This window comes from Triticum dicoccoides, chromosome 6A, assembly GCF_002162155.2.
Source record: "Triticum dicoccoides isolate Atlit2015 ecotype Zavitan chromosome 6A, WEW_v2.0, whole genome shotgun sequence".
Classification (NCBI taxonomy): domain Eukaryota; kingdom Viridiplantae; phylum Streptophyta; class Magnoliopsida; order Poales; family Poaceae; genus Triticum; species Triticum dicoccoides.
In genome coordinates, this window is record NC_041390.1 from 178,909,217 (window position 1) to 178,934,767 (window position 25,551).

The following is a 25,551-nucleotide window of genomic DNA, read 5'->3' on the forward strand; positions in this document are numbered from 1 at the left end:
AGGTGGTAAATTCTTAACATCTTCAGCTTTAAATACCTTTTTCTTTCAGAGATTTCTTTTCCTCTTGCATATCTTTAGGACTGAGAAATAAATACCCCTCTTCTTCGGAGTTTTCTTATGAGGTGGTTCAGAAAGAGTCCAAGCATTATCATTACTCAATATATTATTCAATAGTTCTTCAGCTTGCTCAACAGTTCGTTCCCTGAAAACACAATCAGCACAACTATCTAGGTGGTCCCTAGAAGCATCGGTTAGTCCATAATAAAAGATATCAAGTATTTCATTTTTCTTGAGAGGATGATCAGCCAAAGCATTAAGTAATTAGAGAAGCCTCCCCCAAGCTTATGGGAGACTATCTTCTTCAAGTTGCACAATGTTAAATATTTCCTGTAAGGCGGCTTGTTTCTTATGAGAAGGATTTTTTTAGAGAAGTAATAAATCATATCCTGGTGACTACACACACAACCAGGAGCAAGAGAATTAAACCATAACTCAGCATCACCCTTTAATGAGACAGGAAACAAGTTAAGAATATAGTAATAATGAATTTTTTCCTCATGAGCAAACATGGTGGCTATGTCATTTAATTCGGTAAGATGTGCCAAAACAGTTTTAGATTTGTAACCATGGAAAGGATCAGATTCAACCAAAGTAATTAACTCAGGATTGATGGAAAGTTCATAATCCTTATCAGCAAAAAAGATAGGTGAAGTAGCAAGCTTAGGATCATATTGCATTCTAGCATTCAAAGATTTTTCTTTCAACTTTACTAGTAATTTCTTATGATCCTCTTTACCCTTACAAGCAAGAAAGTCCCTAGCTACCTCTCCATCCATAACATAACCTTCAGGTATAACTGACAATTCATATCTAGGAGTGCTAGGTCTAACAGGTATTTCAAAGTGTTTAGTTTCAATAATTTCATCAGTTTCAGAAATACCATCAGTTTCAGCATTCTCAATATATTTAGCTCTAGCAAGTTGTTCATCAAGAAATTCACCCAGTGGCACGGTCTTATCAAGTAAAGCAGTAGTATCATCACAAACATCATGTATAGAAGAAGTATGATCATTAATTACTTGAGACATATCAGAATTAAAAGCAGGTGTAGGTGTCGCAAGCTTACTCAAAACAGAAGGTGAATCAAGTGCAGATGTGATGGCAGTTCCTTACTTCCCCTCGTAGTAGAGGGGAAAATCTTGGTTTTGGTATCTTTCAGATTCCTCATAGTTATCAACAGATATAAATCCCAATTGACTTAGCAAATGTATCTATGCTCCCCGGCAACGACGCCAGAAAAAGGTCTTGATAACTAGGGGATCACAACAATTTCCGAGGGTAGATAATTAAATCCAAATATATTGTTCGACACAAGGGGAGCAAAAAATATTCACGAGTATTAGCAGCTGAGTTGTCAATTCAACCACAGCTGAAAGACTTAATATCTGCAGCAAAGTATTTAGTAGCAAAGTAGTATGGAAGTAACGATAAGAGTGGCAAAGGTACAATAGCAGTTTTGTAGTGATTGTAACAGCAATAACAACGAAATTAACTTAGCAAAGATCAATATGTGAAGAGCTCGTAGGCATTGGATCGACAATGATAATTGTGTTGGATAATATTCGTCATGTAGCAGTCATAACCTAGGTTGACAGAGAACTAGCTCCAATGCATCAATATAATGTAGGCATGTATTTTGTATATTGTCGTATGTGCTTATGAAAAAGAACTTGCATGACATATTTTGTCCTATCCTCCCATGGCAGCGGACTCCTAATGGAAACTAAGGGATAATAATTCCTTTTTTTAATAGAGAATGAGACCAAAGAGTTAGCACTTAGTGAATACATGAACTCCACACACTACAGTAATCACCGGAAAGAATCCCATTTATTGTCACCTTGGGGTATGCGGATCATAACTCGTAATAGGTGTCTACAACTTGCAAGATAGCATCAAGAACTCACATATATTCATGAAAACATAATAGGTTCAGATCTAAAATCATTGCACTTGGGCCCTAGTGACAAGAATTAAGCATAGCAAATTCATAGCAACATCAATCTCAGAACATAGTGGATACTAGGGATCAAACCCTAACAAAACTAAGTCAATTACATGATAAATTTCATCCAACCCATCACTCCCGACGGGGAGCATCATGAAATTGGTGATGGAGGAAGGTTGGTGATGATGATGGCGATCAATCCCCCTCCCCGGAGCCCCGAACGGACTCCAGAGCAACCCTCCCAATGAAGAACATGAGGCGGCGGTGGCTCCACATCGTAAAACGCCACCACAATCTTTATTGAAGATTTTTGTTTGGCGTCATATTGCATTATCTTCAAAATTGTTTTCTCTTGAACATCCGTTTATCTGCATGATTTATTTATTTTCTCAATGTTTGATTTGGATGTTGTTGCCTATCTATATATATGTTCTGTCCTCTACAGCATTCACTTATAGCTATATCTTCAAGTTGCCATCTTCTGCACTAAGTGAATGCGATCGGACCCGAACCCCATCTGTGCTCATCTCTCCTACTCTCTCTAAATCTTCATATGCATTCTATTGGCACGTGTTGATTGTCTTCACTATGTCCTTCTCAGTCGAAGATTAAGAGACAAACATTTAAAATGCTTTTAATATCCCTTTCCTTTTTTCCTTAAGCCGGAATGACCACCTGCCAAACAAGGCACGCATGGGGTTGTGGCACAACATTTAAGTTGTTGCATGCATGCCATGTGTCCCTCAGATGTGAACCACTAGGGGCAGCTGAGTAAATTCATTGAACTGTTCCCTTCCTTATAAATACTCAACCCCATGTGGTCATTAAATCTTACTCCCCTCGTCGCCTCGCTCGAAAACCCTAGCACTGTCACTAGCTCTCATCATCGCCAGAGACGAAGAGCTTCGCTACTGCAACATCTCCGTTGTTGTCTTCATGCCAGTTTTTGACATATTGTTCCCGCCGCCGTCGTAGGTGTCTTCCGCCGCCAAGTTAGGGCGCGGGAGATCGAACAGCTCGGCCTCCATCCCAACTCGTCTAGCACTTCTTCGTCTTTTCATCTGCGGTAATTAAAAGCTCACTTTTACCGCGCTTTTTATTTGATGACATTACTATATCTTCATAAAGTTATATATCACTTCCAAATCTGGATCTTTCCTTTTCTACATCTCATGACTTGCAAGTACCTTCACTTATGCTTCACAACTAGTTTGATTCCTCACTTGTACTTATTCATGGATTCGTACAAATCTAGAACCAACTATCACGATACGTGAATGTCTTCGTGCCATGAGGTCAATGCCTTTAAACTGATTTATCTTCAAAATCCTCTGAGAATGCATATTACCTCTTCCCCTTCCCTCGCATCTCTAATGTTTTCATAGGTACATATCTGTGGGAGAGTCTCTTGGTTCTCATAGTCTGAATTCATTTGCAGAATTCTTCTAGCATCACATTGAATCTCCTAAAGCCAGTTCTTGTCTGACAACCAAAGCGAAGCCTATCACTTTTGTGAAGCCAATCAGTCTTGTGAAGCCAATGACAAGGGGAAAATCTGTGAAGAAAGGTGGCAGATAGCGCCATGATAACACTGCAAAGGACCTGCCTCCAGATCATTATGAGTTATACAAGTCTGATCCCGACGAAAACTACGGGGAGCGGAAATCTTGCGTCAAATGGATTTGTAGATACTGGGCAAAACTGTGGTTGCTGTACCACTTTGTGACTCTTGAATAAGTTGAGAAGAATGTTGTGAGGCCACCATGCATGGGTCGACATTGTGTACCGCAAGCTTCATCCCAAGACCAAAGCTGAAGCCATACAGAGAGGCTTCTTTCCTTGTATGGTCAGAGGGCCAATGCCTCAGAATGCTGACCCATCCAGTCTTTGATTGTGTCGTGCAGATGATCTGTTTGAAGCCAATCTCCAGTTTGCAAAAGCTTCAGCAGTCCAGAACAAAAAGGACTTTGGAATTGACTTCAACCCAAGTGTAGCTGCACCAAGGCCCGATTGCAGTCGTGAGCGTCGGTGTCAAAACCGGCGCATCTCGGGTAGGGGGTCCCGAACTGTGTGCCTAAGGTCGATGGTAACAGGAGACAGGGGACACGATGTTTACCCAGGTTCGGGCCCTCTCTATGGAGGTAATACCCTAATTCCTGCTTGATTGTTCTTGATGATATGAGTATTACAAGAGCAGATCTACCACAAGATCAGAGAGGCTAAACCCTAGAAGCTAACCTATGGTATGATTGTATGTTGTCCTACGGACTAAAACCCTCCGGTTTATATAGACACCGGAGGAGGCTAGGGTTAGACAAGGTCGGTTACAAAGGAGGAGATATCCATATCCGTATTGCCTAGCTTGCCTTCCAGGCCAAGTAGAGTCCCATCCGGACACGGGACGAAGTCTTCAATCTTATATCTTCATAGTCCAACAGTCCGGCCAAAGGATATAGTCCGGCTGTCCGGAGACCCCCTAATCCAGGACTCCCTTAGTAGCCCCTGAACCAGGCTTCAATGATGATGAGTCCGGCGCGCAGTGTTGTCTTCGGCATTGCAAGGCGGGTTCCTCCTCCGAATACACCATGGAATAGTTTGAATGCAAGGATAGTGTCTGACCCTATAAAATAAGTTCCACATACCACCGTAGAGAGAATAATACTTCCATAAATCTAATCTGCTGACAGGTTTTGATAGAATGACATCACGTCATGGCCCGGTTATTATTTGAACCGCTTTTCTCAACCATCTCCGCACATATTGCGAGGCGGTTTTCTTGATATGTCTTGTCAAAGCAGAGATCGTGTTCCCCTTATCACGGGATCCTCATCAATACGGACGTGGGTAACCCAACCGTGCCATCAATTGCGGTGCCTGGGGAATAAGCGGTTTTGCCAGGCAAGTGGGGAGACTCATCGTCTCCTCCGCCCTTATACAGGGACAAAGCTTTACTTTTTACACCCATGCCTTCTTCCTTCTCGCTTACCCATTCCCGTACACTCGAGCTCTAGTGCCCAAGCTCGCGTTCTTCTTCTCAAACCACTCCAAGCATGTCTGGAGTAGGAGGCAAGTGGATGGCTTCCTCCGTCACGGAGGAAAACATCAAAAAGTTACGGGAAGCCGGATACCTAGCTGGAGTATCGTGCACCGGCTGCCGAATGCGGGACAGATCATCCCCATGCCCGAACCCCATGAGAGGGTAGTTTTTCTTACCCGTTTCATCCGCGGACTAGGATTTCCTCTCCACCCGTTTGTCCGTGGTCTCATGTTCTACTACGGGCTGGATTTTCATGATCTGGCCCCCAACTTCATCCTCAACATCTCGGTGTTTATCGTCGTGTGCGAGGCCTTCCTCCGCATCAGGCCCCACTTCGGCCTATGGCTGAAGACCTTCAATGTCAAACCGAAGGTGGTGGGCGGCCAGCAAGCAGAGTGCGGAGGCGCCATGGTGGGCAAGATGCCTAACGTCACCTGGCTCGAGGGTACCTATGTGGATACCATAAAGGGGTGGCAATCGAGGTGGTTCTACATCACCAAGCCGCGCGACTCCAATTGGGTGGCGGCCCCAAATTTTGATCCGGAATCCCCATGCGGCTCACCTCCTGGAAAAAGAAGGGCCTGTCCTAGGGTTCTCCGGTAGAGCTGAACGGACTCCAGACCTGCATCCATAACATGACGAACAAGAAAATCAAGCCCGTCAACGTAGTCTAGGTCATGCTCCTCCGCCGGATCCTTCCGTGCCAGCGACGGGCATTTGTTTTGTGGGAGTTTGACTCGGCCCAACACCAGATGCTGCCAGAGCTCTATGACACGACGCACGAGGACGTCTGGAGGGTGATGTTCAAGGGCGCCGAGATGCCTCCCTCCCTCACTGAGGACCGCGGACTCAGCGCAAAGCGCTGCGCCCATCCGGTAGGCTTTTATATCTCTCCAGGTATTTATGTGCCCTGGTTTGGTTATGTGTTGGATCTAAGCTTTCATGTCATTAACAGGACTAGATAAAGACAGCGGAGCAGCTTGATTGCCCAGCCCCCTGCCCGAAGATCCTACAAACGCTCTTCTAACGAAGATGCTGATTCCGGCACCTTACGAGGTGCTGGAAAAGACGGCCAAGAAGAAGGCCGCGGGGACACGAAAGGGTCTCTGGCGCAAGGTGGTTCTGTCAGACTCATCATTCGATGAGTCTGACGTGCACTCCTCCCACGGAAATGAGGAGGAGGAGAAAAGTTCTCCCCCCTCCCCAGCCGGGGGAGACAAGAAAAGGAAGGCCGACCCATCCAGGGAGACCCTCCCTCCGGACTATGCCACGACGGCCGCCGACAGCGGCGACGAGTGGCTACCCAGGGACAAGCCCCTACTTCATGGTATGTTTTATTGTACTACCTTTGCTCATGATGAACATGATTATGCAGTCCGGCCCGAGCTTGCCTCGACGTACCCTCGTCGAGCGGCCCTTTGGGCTCGTCGGATATGAACAACGGCTCTCCTCCGACGGCTTCCACCCCTTGCCCTATGGATAACACCGAGGTGGTGTCTCAAAAGGCACCATCCCAAGGGGAGGCGGTCCTGGCGGCGCCTCACGGCGACCTCCCGAACCCTGGGTACCAAGGGAGCGAGGCTCCTATGGGCTTCGAGTTCGGGCCCTAGCCGGACACCGCGCCGGAACGTTCAATGGTTCCGGACTCCGGCAGGCGGTCCCTCATTAAGGGGGGCCAACCATCCGTGCTGGTGTCCTCTGTCCAACCAGAGGCACCAGACAACTTGCTGGAAGTGCTTCACAGCGCTTCCATCGATGAAGAACACCGCACTATTATGAGTGCGGTGGTTAAGAAGGTTCAGTCCACCAAGAACAGACTGACCGAAGCTTGTGCCAGCGTCCTAACAGGCTTTGAGGTAAGCGTTCAAAATATAAAAATATTACCGCATAGATAGTAGCCCCTGACGCTCTGTTCGGCGTTCGCGAAGAAAAGCTGAATAGAGTATCAAATGATAACTCAGGAGACTAATTAGAGTATGTCTATGTGTATGTGCAGGCATCCCTGCTGGCCGCTGCCACACGTACTGTGGAGGTCTCTACGCTGAAGCAGGCCCTGAAGCGGTCCAAGGACGAGCTCGGCCTTACCAAGGGGCAACTCGAAGAGAGCAAAGGTAAGATATACCCCAGTTTATATAGTTAAAAAGAAGTTCGGTGTAAAGTAATAGGATCATCATGAATTTTTCAGGGGCCACGACCGACATGGAGACCCTAAGGAAGGTGTTGTCCGTGGCCGAAGACAAAGCGGATAAAGAACGTATTGAAAGGGAGAAACAAGAAGCCCGAGTGGGCGAGGTGCATCAAGAGCTCGAGGCTCTCGCCAAGAAGCACAAGTCCTTGGAGCTAGACTCCAAGACACAGGAGTCCGAGCTCGCACAGGCACTTGAAAGCGTCCGGAGCGCCAAGGCCGAAGCCCACAAGGCCCTACAGGAGATTGATGCGGCAAAGAAGATAGCAGCAGGTAAGGCATTCAATATGCAAAGCAAGCATGTGAAGGAGACTTTCCTTTTTCTTACCCGAGTTCGGAGCTCTCCAGTAGCGTTTGCAGATCTTCCCCGCAGTGTGCTTGATGCCGCAGAGTTTTACCGGGCTGAGGAGGGGAGCTCAATGGATAAGTTGTTCTGGTCTCAATATAGTGGGACCGAACACCCCGTGTCCTTGAGTGACCAGCTGAAGCAGTTGGTCGAACTTCACAAGGCGGCCGAATAGGCCATGAGAGGCCTTATAGTCCAGATGTGGCCTGGCGAGCCCCTGTCCGGTAGCTACTTCGGTCTGGTGAGGCGGCTGGTGGAAGCCTGCCCATGGCTTGAAGTCATCAAGCGATCCGTCTGCATCGAAGGTGCACGCAGAGCTTTTGCCCGGGCGAAGGTGCACTAGGGGAAGCTAGACGCCGTGAAGCTTGTGAAGGAGGGGCCGCTGGAGGGCAAGGAGCATCGCTGCCCCGAGAATTACTATGAGAGTATCCTAAAGGGTTCCCGCTTAGTGGCAGATGAGTGTGCCAAGGATGTAATTTTTGAATGAACATGCCCATGTGATCCTGAATATGAAACGAGTTCTTTTGCGCCATGCGACGCTTTTTTAATTTAAAATATTACCTTCTGTGCGGCCATTTATAAAGTCTGAGAGTTGGCCAGTCGTCGGCTTCTGCCCCCATGTAGCTAGTACTGGGGTGTTCGGGGTAAATCTGAACACTCTTTACCCCAATTTTGGGTCCTTCAAGGGAGGCGCTCAGCGCAACGAACCAGGCAATTGGACTATAATGCTTTATCACTCTCACTTAGCCATAGAAGTCTATGATTTTAAATTTTTGGCGAAGCCCCTAGTATTCGGAGGGCCAAATTTGGGGCGCTATACATGCCTAAGCCGGACAAGGCCGACTCCTTGCCCGAAGCGGAAAAAGTCTTTAAGGACTAGAGACCTCTCGAACAACGACCAGTCTCTCGCCTTATCATGACAGTCAGTTTTTGGCTTTCTCTACTGAGGTGCTCATCCGGAAGAACCGGGACACAATTGCAGTAGTTCTCCCACCGCTACCTTAGCCGATATAGTGAAACGTAAGGTACCAAAGCATGGGAGCCGGGAAACCCAACATTTGACCCAAGACATGATTCGGAGCTGATGCATATAATGCTATAAGTTCGGGGTGCCGCACTGTCGAAAGTTTTTGGACCTCTTGCGCCGTATTATGGGGTAAACGAGAGCCCCTGGCGTACTGACCGTACCCGAGCGTGCAGATGCAGAATGTCATAAATGGACATATAAGAGAAAGAGAAAAACTTAAATAATGCAATAACGGACTAATAATATGCATTTTTATTTGAATGATATGTTGAAGCGTACTGGTACAAGTAGTGCAATAAGCGTAAAGTAGGACAATTCGAAATGTCCTATCCAAGGCAAGCTATGCAATAATAGTGAAAAGTGTGTATATCAAGTATTACTAGAGACCACCTGGCGGTTCTCATGTTCATCTTAGCTTCTTGCCGCCTTGGTTGTTGCTTTCGGAATGTGTCCGGTCGTCAGACTACCGGAAAGGCCTTCCAAAGAGTTGGGCCCTGAAAGAGAAAGGGAATGTCAAAGGTATACATCCCCTTGGTGTGGTCAAGCCACAATGCGGGGTGTGTCCTGATTGTCCCCCGCCTATGTCCATGGTATTTTCAATGCGTAGTTATGTACGCGCGGCACGAATTTCGTCGATGCATTGGGATTGGGACGGGGGCAGGGTTGCTAGGCGAGCGTAGATCGCGCCAGGCGATCCTGTTGCAGATTATTCCGGACTCGCTTGAAGGTGTCCGGGGGTCCGGGGGCTCTAAAGCCGAATGAGTGGTCTATCTGAACAGGCTGCTTTGTGCCTCTGCTGCAAGGGCCGCAGTGTGCTCTTCTGTACGGAGCAAGCATTCTGTGTTTCCATTTACTGTTATGACCCCGCGAGGTCCTGGCATCTTGAGCTTGAGGTATGCGTAATGCGGCACTGCATTGAATTTTGCAAACGTTGTCCGTCTGAGCAGTGCATGAGAGCCACTTCAAAACGGGATGATGTCGAAGATTAACTCTTCACTTCGGAAGTTATTCGGTGATCCGAAGACCACTTCCAGTGTGATTGAGCCTGTGCAATGGGCCTCTACACCTGGGATGACGCCTTTAAAGGTGGTTTTACTGGGTTTGATCCTTGAGGGATCGATACCCATTTTTCGCACTGTATCCTGATAAAGCATGTTTAGGCTACTGCCGCCGTCCATAAGGACTCGAGTGAGGTGAAATCCGTCAATGATGGGGTCTAAAACCAGTGCGGAGGGTCCGCCATGACGGATGCTAGTGGGGTGGTCCCTGCGATCGACGGTGATCGGACAAGCAAACCATGGGTTGAACTTCGGGGCGACGGGCTCCATCGCATAGACGTCCCTTAGTGCACACTTCCGCTCCCTCTTCGGAATGTGGGTTGCGTATATCATGTGCACTGTCTTCACTTATGGTGGAAACCCCTTCTGTCCTCCTTGGTTCGGCGGCCGTGGCTCCTCCTCGTCATCGCTATGCAGCCCCTTATCTTTGTTTTTGGCATTTAACATGTCGGCCTGCTTGAACACCCAGCATTCTCTTTTGGTGTGATTGGCTAGCTTGTCAGGGGTGCCGTGGATTTGACACGAGCGATCCAGTATGCGATCCGGACTGGACGGAGCTGGAGTATTTCTTTTGAATCGCTTTTTTCGCTGACCGGATCTAGAGCCTTTGAATCCGACATTGACTGTCATATCTTCGGAGTTATCGCCGTTATTGCGGCGCTTTGGTCTATTATGACGCTGCCTACCGTTAACGTCTTTGGTATCCGAGGTATCCAGATTCCTTGATGTGTTGTTGCTGTGAGCCAGCCAGCTGTCCTCGCCCGCGCAAAAGCGGGATCATGAGTGTTGTGAGGGCTGCCATAGATTTCGGCTTCTCCTGGCCGAGGTGGCGGGCGAGCCACTCATCGCGGATGTTATGCTTGAATGCTGCTAGGGCTTCTACATCCGGACAGTCTACAATTTGATTTTTCTTAGCCAGGAACCGTGTCCAGAATTGTCTGGCCGATTCCCCTGGCTGCTGGGTTATGTGGCTCAAGTCATCAGCATCTGGTGGCCGCACATAAGTGCGCTGGAAGTTGTCAAGAAATGCATCTTCCAAATCCTCCCAACTGCCAACGGAATCTGCTGGCAAGCTATTCAACCAATGCCGAGCTGGTCCTTTGAGTTTTAGTGGAAGGTACTTGATGGCATGTAGATCGTCACTGCGATCCATGTGGATGTGAAGGAGGAAATCCTCAATCCATACCGCTTGATCTGTTGTGCCGTCGTATGATTCTATATTTATGGGTTTGAAACCCTCCGGGAATACATGATTCATAACTTCATCAGTGAAGCATAGGGGGTGTGCGGCGCCTCTTTGCCGGGCTATATCCCGACGTAGTTCGTATGAGTCTTGTCTGCTGTATTTGGCCTGGCCGGATTTACTCTTGGTGTATCCGACGTGATGATCATCATCCCATGTGGGCGCACGTGTTCGTGTCCCGTATATTGACCTTGCAATTTTTTCCGTGCTGTCCAAGATGTCTCGTAGGTCCTCTGTGTTGCCCCAGGCCTTAGTATCTTTGACTGAGTGGCGACAGGGTGCAGACTGAACTTTAGGCTGAAACGCCTCTCTGGCTCGGCCACGTAGTGGCCAGTCAGCCGCATCGTACACTGGTGAATGAGGTTTCAATGCTTCCGCCTCGAGGTGAGGTAGCAACCTAAGTTTTGGGTAACTCTTGGACGGGCGCTCGAATTCATGCTCCTGGGCCACAAGGACTTCGGTCCATCTGTCTGCTAGCAAGTCTTGATCAGCTTGAAGCTGTTGTTGTTTCTTCTTTAGGCTACTTGCCGTGGCCATAAGCCGGCGCTTGAAGCGCTCTTGCTCGACGGGGTCCTCAGGCACGATAAACTCATCGTCGCCGAGGCTCGCCTCATTTTCGGAGAGAGGCATGTAATTGTCCTCCTTCGGTTCTCCATCTGCTGCCTACTCTGGGGGGCTAGCTTGTTTGTCCTCTAGCTCTGCACCGTGCTGGAGGGGATTGTTGTCTTTGGCGCTATCCGGGGTGTTATTATCTCCTGTTCCGGTATCACTGCTCTTAGTGTGGCGGGACTTAGAGCGGCGCCGCTGACGTCGGTGCTTGGGTTGCTTTTTGGAGGGGTCATCCTCCGCTTTCTCGTCGCCATTGGCTTCTTTGGGGGTGTCCACCATGTATATATCATATGAAGAGGTGGCGGTCCAGTGCCCGGAGGGCGGTGGATCCTGTTCGTCTCCGGCTTCGTCGTCCATACCGTCAAAGTCTTCAGAGCCGAAGTCGAGCATGTCGGTTAAGTCGTCGACAGTGGCTACTAAGTGGGTGGTGGGTGGGTAGCAAATTTCCTCGTCGTTCGCATCCCATTCTAGCCGGACATAGTTTGGCCAAGGTTCTCCTGACAGGGAGAGAGACCTTAATGAATTTAGCACATCCCCGAAGGGTGAGTGTTGAAAGATGTCCGAGGAGGTGAACTCCATAATCGGCGCCCCAGTCGGACTCGACGGGCATGGATATGAGCGGCTCGGAGTCCGTGGCCGGAGATAAATCTAGTGGTTTGGCAACACGACTCTCGTAAGGGGTGAAGTCAGTATCCCTCCGCTCTTGGATGGCGTGACTTGCTCCGGATTGATGGACGAAGTGGATGCGGATGCGATATCCCAAACACTGTCCGACAGCAGAGTTACGTCATGCTCGTCAAGACTGTACGGCGCGTCCGACATGGGCTCGAATCCGTCGAAGATCAAGTCTTCGCGAATGTCGGGCATGTAGTTCAAGTTTCCAAATCTGACCTGATGGCCAGGGGCGTAGCTCACAATCTGCTCCAGATGGCCAAGCGAATTGGCCTGGAGTGCAAAGCCGCTGAATATGAAGATCTGCCCGGGGAGGAAAGCCTCACCCTGGACCGCATCGCTAGCGATGATCGAAGGAGCCATCAAGACTCATGGTGACGACACAGTGGAACTCTCAATGAAAGCACCAATGTTTGTGTCAAAACCGGCGGATCTCGGGTAGGGGGTCCCGAATTGTACGTCTAAGGTCGATGGTAACAGGAGACAGGGGACACGATGTTTAACCAGGTTCGGGCCCTCTCTATGGAGGTAATACCCTACTTCCTTCTTGATTGTTCTTGATGATATAAGTATTACAAGTGTAGATCTACCACGAGATCAGAGAAGCTAAACCCTAGAAGCTAGCCTATGGTATGATTGTATGTTGTCCTACGGACTAAAACCCTCCGGTTTATATACAAACCGAAGGAGGCTAGGGTTACACAAGGTCGGTTACAAAGGAGGAGATATCCATATCCGTATTGCCTAGCTTGCCATCCACGCCAAGTAGAGTCCCATCCGGAGACAAGACGAAGTCTTCAATCTTATATATTCATAGTCCAACAGTCCGGCCAATGGATATAGTCCGGCTGTCCGAAGACCCCCTAATCCAGGACTCCCTCAGTGAGGCTAAACCAAATCTCATTGGCCCATTCTATGACTTCAACTCATTTCTGGCACACTGTACAGCAAAGAGAGCCAGCGTTGAAGATGTTGCTAAGGATGAGGAACAGACTGTAGCTCCTGAGGCCTCGAAGCCAGTGAAGAAGTCAAAGGCTTCAAAGCCTATAGTTGCTCCAAAAGCTTCAAGAGTGAAGCCATTGAAATCTGCACCTACTAAATCCAGTGTGCATTCAGAAGACTTGAAAAAGATCTAAGGACAAGGTCTTTCTCCTGCAAGCATCCTACAAAATGATGAAGATGTAATAGATTTGTCCAGTGATGAAGATCTTGTTGATGATGCCCTTGAGCTGCTGATCAAGAGCAAGTAAGAGGCTGAAAGTTTCAAGGATTTACTTATCTTAGATGCTGAATTATGAACAATTTCATTGATGAATGGTTTGAAGACACAACTCTCACCATTGATGATCTGCAGCTGCCAATTGACATCAGCGTCACATTCCAGGGCTGCATAGCCAAAGAGCTTGCTATTGCTTAGAAGGTTGTTGAGCAGAAGAATAAGATTGACCATGAGAAAGTTCTCTTCAAGAAGCACATGACCAAGCTCAGTGTCACTGATGTTCAAAACTTTCAGAAAATGATGGTAGACCTGAAGACTGAGTTCCATAAGCTTCGTGATGAAGCCAAAGGCTCCCGAGAATGCCTCAAGTATTATGCAAAGAAATGTGTTCGGGCTGACAATGAAGCCCTGAAGCGAAAGGCACTTGGGCATCCAGGCATTAACCCCAGGTTGGCTGCTAAGAAGAAGAAGCCAACTAAAGCTGAAGCTGAGACTCCAAGATACGATAGAGCAAGCATTGTCTTCCCTTCTAGCATGACTGGCTCAAAGCAAAAAGTCCCATTAACCGCTTCTGAGAGGAAGAAGACAAAGCAGGCAGAGGTTGATGCTAAGAAGCACAAACATCAAGAAGCCTCTGATATTGTTCCATCTCAGAAAAGGCTGAAGACAAAGGCTTCAAAGGCTTCAAGAAGGGCCCACGCACCATTAGCTTCCTCCGCTCCTATAGAGCCACTGTTTGTTGACCCCATTTCTGTTGCTCTACCTTCCAACCCCAACCGTGATAGAAGACTAGTTGTGCACGAGCCTACTTCCACAAAGGGTCATGACACTGAAGATATCCCAGCTGCTGACACCATCAGAGCTGAAGACATTGGTCATGAAGACAATGTTGACGATGAAGTCCTTCCTCTAGTTCCCCTGCTTACACAGAAACCAGTATCATCACCTTCCCCAATGAGCAGTGAATAGATCAGTATTGGCGGTCCCATGACACCAATCACTCAAGATGATTTTTGGGATGAGCAACACCCAAACTCCCGACTCCATGAAGTCATACCGCACACTCCACTTGCTCATGTCACCACCTCAGTACTTGAGACACCCTAGGCAACACCAGAAGACATGGAGAAGACCACTCCATCACCGCAAGCGCCGCCCTCACTCCGAAGCCTTCGTAAAGGCCCAAGGCCATCGATCTACATGTCTAGCATTCCCAAGGAGGATGTGCATGCCACAAGCTCAGTAGCACATCAAGTGTTTCTTGAAGCCACCCTGTCGTGGAATTGTCACGGTAGATGTCCTTAGTGTCAGGACTTAGTCGTGAGGCCAACGCATCTATGTGGTATCTTGAGAGGGGTTGAGCGGGATGAGAGACGCGATGTTTTACCCAGGTTCGGCCCCTCACGGTGGAGGTAAAAGCCTACATCCTGCTTCATTGATATTGATGATGATGATCACGATTACAAAAGTGCTCTATCTCGAGAACTATTGTCTAAACCTAACTTGTCCAACTTGTGGAACTTGTGAATCTTGTCCCCTTTTGGGGTGCCCTCCCCCTCCTTATATATGTTGAAGGGGCGGGTTACATGTGGAGTCCTATTAGGATTAGGACTAGTCTATCTTCTAATACAAACCGGATACAAGTCCGGGTATTAACTCCTTGTAAGATAAATATTCCTCATGCCTTTCCTCTTAAACCGGCCCACCATTAACCTAAACCGGCCTGCTGGTCCTTGGGCCTTGTCATGCATATGGAATACGCGTCGGGTCACCAATGAATCTTCAAGCTCGTGAATCGTCATACCAGTGAACCGCCAGACACGTAAACTGCCAATCACGTAAACCGCCAATCATGTAAACCGCCAATCCTCTAGCGGTTCACCAATGAAACGCCTAGTCCGGTCGGGTTATACTTTCGGCCGGTTTACACCGCGGGGTATATCCCCGACATTAGCCCCCAAGTTTAGCTCGGATTTATCCATGGTAAACTTATGCTGCAAAATAAACACAAGAACAAATTTGACAGGTTATGCTCCGGGTTAAGAATTCTTGTAAACCGGTACCTCATCACCCTTAAGTCCTTGTTATTTCCTCCTTCTGGGAAGTCCGGGTTAACAAGCCAGCTTCATACTCAATTTTTTGACATTGGTTTTTCACAGAGAAATATTGTGAAGAATAATCCACTTGAGTCGGCTTCCAAAGCACCGGTTTAAGGAATATGGGTCTTGAAATACTTATCTGATATTTAGCCGGTTTGAAGATGTAAAACTTGCTTGTTTGATATTACCAAAATTGTCGGGTTATAAAAACTGATGATCCTGGATTATGACCATTGATAGACGCCGGGTTATGATTGTTGCCAACGCCGGATCACACAATTAATCTTCCTGATTTGCCAAAAACTGAGAATTTGAAGATGTTCCTCCTTTATATGCATATTACCTGTAGCCCCCAAGTCTTAAGAGGAGAACATAATGATAGCTTAAGACTTGTGTCAATATAAATGTTGCATGCTTGAAGAAATCCAGACTGTTCATCTCAATTACTAGTCACAACTGAATATTCCCCATATGTAGCCCCCAAGTGCCGGGTTGTTATGCTTGCAGCAACCTAGAACTTGTAATTGCTTTATGCATATAAAAACTTCAACCAATGTAGCCCCCAAGGGCCAGGTCATTATGCAATAATGAGCAGGGACTTTGTAGATATGATCATATAGATTTGAACAGCAACATGTAGCCCCCAAGGGCCGGGTCATTATGAAATAATGAGCAGGGACTTTGTAGATATGATCATGTAGACTTGAATTGTTGACAGGAGCAATTGGTAGCCCCCAAGGGCGGCTCATTATGATGTGATGAGTCGGGTCTTCAATAAGACGAGCAAAAATGACTTTTCATTAGCCCCCAAGTGTCATGGTGCATGCTTGCAGCGACATGAGACTTGCATGTAATCTTAATTTGAATAATGTAGCCCCCAAGTGCCGGGTCGTAAGCCTGCAGCGACTCGGGACTATTCCTTCCATTGTAGAATAAATCATATCCTTTGATAAAATAATAGCCATTGCGCTAAAGCAACTTTGAAAACCTCAATAATACCGGTTATTAATGATCATAATAAAATCCAGCCATGTTGGCTATTCAAGATAATATAATCCGGTATGAAAACCTTATTCATTCAACATCATAATGAAAATTCAGCCAAGTTTGGCTATTTGAATAATATAACCCAATAAACGCATGATTCCAATGGCGCAATCCACGTATATACTGGCGACTTATAATCCAAAGCCAGGCCGGTTTAATAAACACCGAATAATTTCTCATCATATACTGGCGACTTATCGTCTTAAAGCCAGGCCGGTTTAATAACCACCGGATAATTTATCATCATACTGGCGACTTATAGTCGAAAGCCAGGTCGGGTTAGTAAACGCCGGTGATTTATAATCATGCTTTATTCAACCTGTTTCTGCATACAACAAGTTTAAAGTGTCCGGGCGGTTTACCGTCGGACGGGTCATAATGTCCAACATATAACCCAGGTTTATAACCAAGGATGCACTTAAAAATAATCAAATATGAAATATATCATACCTGTGACATTGAATCACATCGTTGGTTTACCAACTTTTGTAATAGGGGTAATAACCCAGATTTTGAGTACTGAGAACTCCTTCCATATTGTGTCGGTTTATGATAAAACCGTACCAGGTTGTAATAAACGCCGGTTTAACCACATATAATACTGGCGACTTGTAGTCAAACCAGACCGGGTTAATAATCGTCGGATTATAACTGATCATGTACTGACAACTTGTAGTTGATAGCCGAACCGGGTTGATGAACACCGGTTTACTCCATAATAAAATGGTAACAGAAAATCAAACCGGGAAGATAGTCTCCGGATTAAAATTTGACCGTGTTCCGTCAATTTGACAGTCAAACCGGTTTGAGAATTTGTCGGTTTAAAAACGCAAGAAAAATAAAAGAAACAGTTATCAAGGAAAATATTGAAGCAAAGGCAATAATAAAACCATTTGCAAAAAGAGGCTTATTGAGCTGATCAGATGGTGTTACCATGGTCGGACACGACCAAGCTACCCAATGGTGTAGCTATGGTTCAAGTCAGCCAGGTCCCCAAATGAAACCGTGGCATTGTACCAATCAAGAGGCGTGGCAATGGTTCGGGTTCGACCAAGCCCCCAAGTGATTCTATGGCCTTAGGCCGATCAAGAGGTGTGACTGGTTCAGACTTGACCATGCCCCAAAGTGATCTGGTGGCTTTCGCCTATCAAAAGGTGTTGCATCGGTTCGGACACGACTAAGCCCCCAAGTGATGTTTATAAAATTTTCAAGGGGTAAACCGGAGGCCGCTTTAAGACAGAACAACTCCGTGTAACCACGCATGATGTAAAAGAACAGAGACCCCGCTTTATGAAGCAGATGCCCCCATGTGATCAATAATATGTCAGGCCAGTAAGGCGGGATACCCATGTTTGAACCGCGCATTGTGGCAGCAGGTCCTCTTTGGCAATTTTTAACTTTTTGCAAGAGATAAATTCTTCTTGAACCAGGATCTTGAACCGGATATTGAGAGCTTCAAAGCTTTGTGGGAGACATCTTTCCCTTCAACCGGATTTTAAACCAGAATCTTCATTTTTAGCCGGAAATTTTCTAACGGCCTTTAAACTCAAACTTGTGAGAAGTTAATTCCTTTTTGAACCGGAAATTTTTAAACCGGATTTGAGAGCTTCAGAGATTTGCAAGAGATAGTTTCCTCTTAAACCGGATTGTAAATCGGAAGCATCATTGTGAGCCAGAATATTTCTGACGGCCTTTAAATTTTCATCAATATAACAGTAGCCTCCGGGACCGAGTTATCTTTCTCTCCAATGTCCTGGGGTTCTTGACTTCACTGAAAAACCGGCATATAGCTGAATCATATCATTGTAGCCCCCGAGTCTCAAGGTGACTCGAGGAGTTGGCTTGAGATTCTCCGTGTTTGACCATAGCAGAAGGTTTATATCATTGATGTTGATAATGCGATGTGAATCCACAGAAAGTTGAGGTGACTGCGGCGGGTTATAAATGATCCCATACGAGCCGTGTCAGCAACTCGGCCAATGGTTCCTTCCAACTGACTTGTTTGAAGTTGACCAAACTGTAGTGGCAGTGATTTGTGCACATGTCAATTGATCCATCCAGTGCAGATGGTGGCTGAATGATAATTTGCCTCCAATTTATTGGAAGAAAACCGGGCTACCCAAGCTATGACTTGCTCATACTCAATAAACAGCTCAGGCAAACAGGTGTGGCCTGGCATGTTGATGTAGACCAGGCCGTGAGAGACGGACGGAAAATATGTCCGCAGCATCAGAGGCGGCACAGACAGATGAGTCAGCCGCGGCATTGTAAACCGGTGCGGACGGAGAAAATCAGCACCAATGTCGTAAACCGTCACAGACGGGTGAGTTAACCGCGGGCGCGGTCCCGGCAAGCTGATGTAAACCGGACCACCAGGATAGCAACTTGCGCACGTTCATTCACCGGGTGGTTGACATGAACGAAACGCGGGTGCATAGCATTGCTAGTGCGTGCTCTGTGCCCGTAATATAATGTCTCATTTGTAGTGAACAATTGTCCTGCGTTAAAAAATATCACATGCCAAAGTAATTGTTTCTTGACAAAAATAATATGCGCTAATAAAATAGGCCTTAAATGGATATCACCTAATTTGTCCACAGGACGGATGATCCGTATTCAGTGTTCGTGATTAATCTCCGGTAGATTCAAAAGCGATTTAGCCACTCTCTCGAGACCGCGGCAGCTCACATCAGACTCGCCACGACTCAGAATAAGGCCAACCAAAGGTGGCTTAGCACAAGGTCCCAGTGGCGACGGCTCAGAGATGATGGCTTAAAACCTGACCGTGGCGGAGCCCGGAATCGGGCGGCTCTGCACGGACCCTGCGAGTCATTTTTGACCAATGCTCTTTTTTTATCCACTCAGTCACAGGCTCGCAGCAGGGATGCAAACTTCAGAACTGTACCAACGACCGCAGCTAGCTTGAGACTTTCAGACTTATTCCAAGCATCCAGAATACTGACATATGTCGTCACACGTACTCTACATGCCCTTAGATGAGTTCTTCAAATATTTGATATACCTCCATTGCTTTGTCTGCATTGCTCATATCCCATAATTCTCATCATTCTTTTGCTGACCTCAAACCATCAACGTGCTCCTCAAACGAGCATGTATAGCCTTCCCTGTATCTTCTTAATCATATCCAGTGCAGTATAAGGATACTCCCATAACACATTGTAGAACACCTGCCACTTCAGTTCCCGTTGTTTGACAATAGGCCTCGGTGGCAGAAGCGGTTTGAGGCAGAGGCCAACGCATCTATGTGGTAGCTTGAGAGGGGTTGAGCGGGATGAGAGACGCGATGTTTTACCCAAGTTCGGCCCCTCACGGTGGAGGCAAAAGCCTACATCCTGCTTCATTGATATTGATGATGATGATCACGATTACAAGAGTGCTCTATCTCGAGAGCTATTTTCTAAACCTAACTTTTCCAACTTGTGGAACTTGTGAATCTTGTCCCCTTTTCGGGTGCCCTGCCCCTCCTTATATATGTTGAAGGGGCGGGTTACATGTGGAGTCCTATTAGGATTAGGACTAGTCTATCTTCTAATACAAACCGGATACAAGTCTGGGTATTAACTCCTTGTAAGATAAATATTCCTCATGCCTTTCCTCTTAAACCGGCCCACCATTAACCTAAACCGGCCTGCTGGTCCTTGGGCATTGTCATGCAGTTGGAATACGCGCCGGGTCACCAATGAATCTTCAAGCTCGTGAATCGTCATACCAGTGAACCGCCAAATACGTAAACCGCCAATCACGTAAACCGCCAATCACGTAAACCGCCAATCATGTAAAGCGCCAATCCTCTGGCGGTTCACCAATGAAACGCCTAGTCCGGTCGGGTTATACTTCCGGCCAGTTTATGCCGCGGGGTATATCCCCGACACACCCCCTCAAACTCTTCTCAAGAGTCTGAAGCCAAAGAGGCTGAAGATATTCCAACTGCATCAGCCGGTGAAAGAGAAGAAGAAGAGGAAAGAGAAGTTATCCCTCCTACTACACCAAGTGTGATTCCAGAAGTGATTGTGCCTGGCCCCTACTCATTGAAGCCTCTGAAGTTGCTGCTGCTACCATTCAAAGTGAAGCCAATGACATTGTCATGGCTGAAGACAATGTGTAGCCTAAAGCCAATCTTTAGATTGAAGCCCCTGATGACACAGAAGATATTCAACCATCCACATCGGATGTTGCTGCTGGTCCACCTGTTCCACACACTATGGAAATGGCCTTCCACTATGAAGGTGAGGTGATCACCGTCAGATGGCCAATTATGACACCTCCTGATGCTCCTAGGTCCCAATATGATTACCATATCGAGCAAGAGCCTCAGACGCAGAAGCCAAAGCCCAGAATGCCAAGGCTTCTGAGAACTGTTACTACTCAAACATCCTTCAGCGTCTTAAGCTTCAGAGAGCACAACACGTTCTTTGACAAGGCCAAGAACCCCTACAAGAAGCCCAAGATTTCTTTAGACAGATTCTGGAGTCATCTTCAGCGAAGCTATTACTCCTGCATCCTATACAACCAAGACCGGATTTTCCAACACAAGCGCCTCTGTTGTGATGCCATGGCTGGACTACCATGCGTGGAAGAAGCCCTTGACTGCTTTAGAGATGTTGGCTTGCTCCCATTTATCGTCGACAAGGAGAACTGGAACGAAGTGCTTTAGCTTCAATTTTATGCCACTCTGCACATATCAGGCTACAACAGGGATCCGAAGACATTGGTCTTTGAGTGCATGACAGGAGATGCTCATCATGAAGCCAAAGCTCAAGATTTCATCGAGCTTACTTACCTGCCCACTCTTGGTTATCTTTATGAGCCAGGTTGTCAGTTGTATGAGAAAGAAATTGAGAGCATCTTACAGAAGCCAGAGCCAAATGCTAAGCATGATGAAGTCATTGCCTATAGATGCTGAGTACCCAATGCAGTTCTTCGTTAATGACCTCAAGAATTTGCCTTGCACCATCTACCACATTGTGTGGCATACTCCGTGGCCAATTAAAGGGAACTCTCCTCATGACAAGATTGAAGGCACCATTAAGACATTGGTCTTCTACATTCTTAATGGCATCCGCTTCAACACTCATGACTTTTTCATCATATAGTTGGTGGCTTCAGGCATTGATCTATTTGGCCAAAAGTACTATGCACCTTGGATCGTGCAGATGATTAAGCTTCGCTCTTCAATCAACTATCAAGCTTCAACGCGCAATCACGTTGTCTTCTTGCCTGAAGTTGATATGTCTCATGAAGCCATCTATCTAGAACCTACCAAGGAATCCATTCGCGAAGACTATGCTGCCTTCCAAAGCTTCTCAACACCCACTACAAAAAAGAGACATCCATGACATTTTGGGATGAATGAATTTTTTCTGTCATGCTTATGACACTTCTATGACGATAATTGTGACAAAACCCGGTATGATCATAGATGTGGTGGGATCCTACTTCTATGACAAAAAATCATGATAGAAAATGGGCTTTTCATCCTAGGCAAGCCGGAGACGGAGCTGCACGACATTCTTTGGAACGTCCATGACGGAAAAACAGTTGTAGAAGAAAGGGCGAGGAAAATATCGGGGAGTTCCCGATTACGGTGGGTGGTCGGGGCCGAGCGATGCGCGTTTCTCTCGTACATGTAAGTGCGTGGGTGCGAGGCGTTGGGCTCTAACTGAACCCGAGCGAGGTGTTGGCCTACTGAACTCGAGCGATTGCACTGCAGGCTATGCATTACTGGACCTGAGTGATCGATCGATCTGGCTGTTAACTGAACCCGATCGAGCGATTCCTTCACTACTGCTGCTAACTGAAGCCGATCAATGCTGCCTCTTGATGAACAGTGAGCGTTGTTGGGGGGGGGTGGATGAACAATTCCCGGTGGGGGTGGATGAATAGGACCCTTTGGTAGTAGAGGCCGTTGCCGCTAGATGAACAAGACCCCGATCGAGCCGGTTGGGGTGGATGAACAGGACCCTGTGGAGGGCTGGATGAATAGGACCATGTGGAGGGCTCATTGAACAGTAGTCGGTTGAGGGCTGGATGAACGGTAGCCCGTGGAGGGGTGGTTGAACAGGACCCCGTGGAGAGGGCTGGTTGAACAGTAGCTGGTGGAGGCTGGATGAACAGGAGCCCGTGGATGAATAGTCACAAGTGGAAGCTGGAGGAGGTCGACGGTGGATGAATAGTAGCCCGTGGAGGCTGGAGGAGGTCAACAGTGGAGATGAACAGTATCCCGTGGAGTCTTGTTTTGCAGTACGCCATGATGTCGCTTGAAGCTACATCGGTATTTCCCCAAAGAGGAAGGGATGATGCAGCATAGCGGCGGTAGGTATTTCCCTTAGATATGAAACCAAGGTTATCGAACCAGTAGGAGAACCAAGCACTACTACAGGTTGCTGCTAATGTGACACTATGATCACAGACCCTTCGACGAAACTGTGTGATGCAATAATCGCAAACGATGGTGTTAAAAACTGTCAAAAAGGTGCAAAACGTTTGCGATAACGGATGCATCAAACACGGTTCGGATTTTAGTTGCATGTGCAATGTAGGGCATATGGTTCAGTTCAATTACTATTTGTGATGAGGAGGAACAAAAGAAACAGGCAGCTAGATGGAGGTGCGTCCGATTTACAGTGAACTGTTTGTGATTAGGCAACACAAAAGAAAAGGTCAGCCAGATCAGGGTGTGTGCGATATGGGCATGCGGTTCACTCGGATGAACTATTTGTGTTGACACAAGAGAACAGAAACGGTCAGCTAGATTATGGTGTGTGCGATGTGCAACATATGGTTCGATCAAATGAACTGTTTGTGACTAGGCAAGACAAAAGAAACAGTCAACCAGATCAAGGTGTGTGCGATATATGGCATGCGTTTCACTCTGCCTTGTCATCACTGTCTGACGCCTCTAGCAACAGTTCACTCCCCACTAGCCTCTTCTTGTACCGTGGCAACCATTCACCACCTCTTCGCCTTTCCCTCTCGATTTGGAACTGCTGTCACACGCTCTTCCTCCCTCTATTTGCCTTCACCCGTCCTTCTTCCATTTTTCGATCATCTTCTCCATTGAGGGAATAGACCGGAAATGACCCTGTTATTCTTGCCCCGATCTGAAAGATGACGTGGTGGAGGAACTCATTGAGCGGTGCGCCATCATCACCTCGGCTAGCATGGTATGTTCGTTCTAGACTATTCTCGACTCAACCAATAACATCATTACAAGCAACCCAAGGGTCTAGGAGCGTTTTGATCTCCCCTATCTTCTTCGCTGTGATCCTACTGACTGGCATGGGGACGAGGGAAGCCTCACCTTGTGCAAGTTGATGCCGCTTGATAATGATATGTGTGATGTTATGATGCCATCACTTGAGGGCAAGGCTTGGGCAGGCGCAAATGAAGATTGGGTTGTTTATATTGGGTACAACTGCGAGTGGGAACTTGTGAATTTGTACACTCTTCACTGGGTTCTAGTTCCAAAAATCTCAAACTGCCCAGAGGTTGAGCATACAGATGATCTACGTGAGTTCAAATACGATCATGGTAACTGTCGTCTACGGAAGATAGCAATTTGTCGAGTTCCCAACCGCTCTTGGGATTAGATGAACTATGAAGTTGTTGCTATCTTCGACAAGCTTGTTGCCTTCCTTACTTCCACGCCTCGATGGATATTGCTCAAAAATCAAATTCTATACACGGATGAGTACTGTGATGCAATTCAATACGAGGGTCTTGTGTTTGCTACCACCACTCGTGGCACTGTTTTTGCATGGAATCATCATGCTTTCGGTACGTTTGTCTTCCACCGTAATTATAATTGTTTCATCCACATGCATGCAGGTTAGCTAGTTTCCCTTTACTAATTAATTAACCTTCTTGTGTTTCCAAGATCCTATGAACATTCCACCACCTATAATTGAAAAAAATTATAACCAAGGCGGAGATGACGATGCTGATGATCACGAGCATGAGGACGAGTAGGACCCATATATTCAGTGGCGCCTGGCAACTTATTCCGTTGGATCACCTCATCTTGTCTATATATAGGGCACTACTAATTTTACTAAGGAAGCATGTGTTGTCTCGCATGGTCGCACTCTCTGGACCTATTCCAACATCCCTTGTAGGGTATACGGGATCTACACTAGTGTACTAGCGCCAACACCTTCTCCCTGGTTCAGTATTGAAAGTCTTGGAGGAAACTAGGTCTTCCTTGGACAAAACTATCCAATGATGGTGGAAGGCGATCCATCTGTTGTTGACACAATGTTACTACCATTTATGAGAAGCAACTGTATCTATACCTCGAACATTGCTATGCTTCCCTACCGTCCCAATATGGGTCTTGACATAGGCCGCTTCAGCCTGGATGATCAGCCATGCGTTGGTCTCGAGATTGATAGTAGCTGGCCCTTCCCAGAGAATCAATTCTGGTTCAAAGCAAGCGTTCCCAACGCCGACGAGTGGTTGAGCTGAAGTTCATTTCATCGCTTTGTTATTTGTTGTGTGAGAAAAAATTTACTTTACTAGAATGTTTTCATGGAAATGATCTATAATCCAACGTGTATCCTTGTTGTCGTTGTGGGTTGATGGCATGTTGTATGTAATCAATGATACATTTGCATATGCGTCCATCAACTCATGTCTGCTACTAGTGTCCATATGAACAGTGCTATTGATTTTAGTTGCAAAAATTAGATAGTGCTAGTGATTTTTAGCTGCATTTTTGATAAATCGCAGTGTTACAATGTTGACAAATGGCAATGTTACTAGGTAAACAAGTGTCAATCTTTCTAGTTTGACAAATGGCAACATACCCAAAATGACAGATGCAAATCTTACCCAATTGTTTCTACGTGGTTGCACACGGGTCATGCAAAACAACCGTTTGCATTGAAGGGATGCAGAAATCCTGCTCGGCACATTTTCCCTTGGCTTCCTGGGGAAGCTATCGGTTTGTGTACGGGTGTTCTAACTAAAATATCTGCGATGA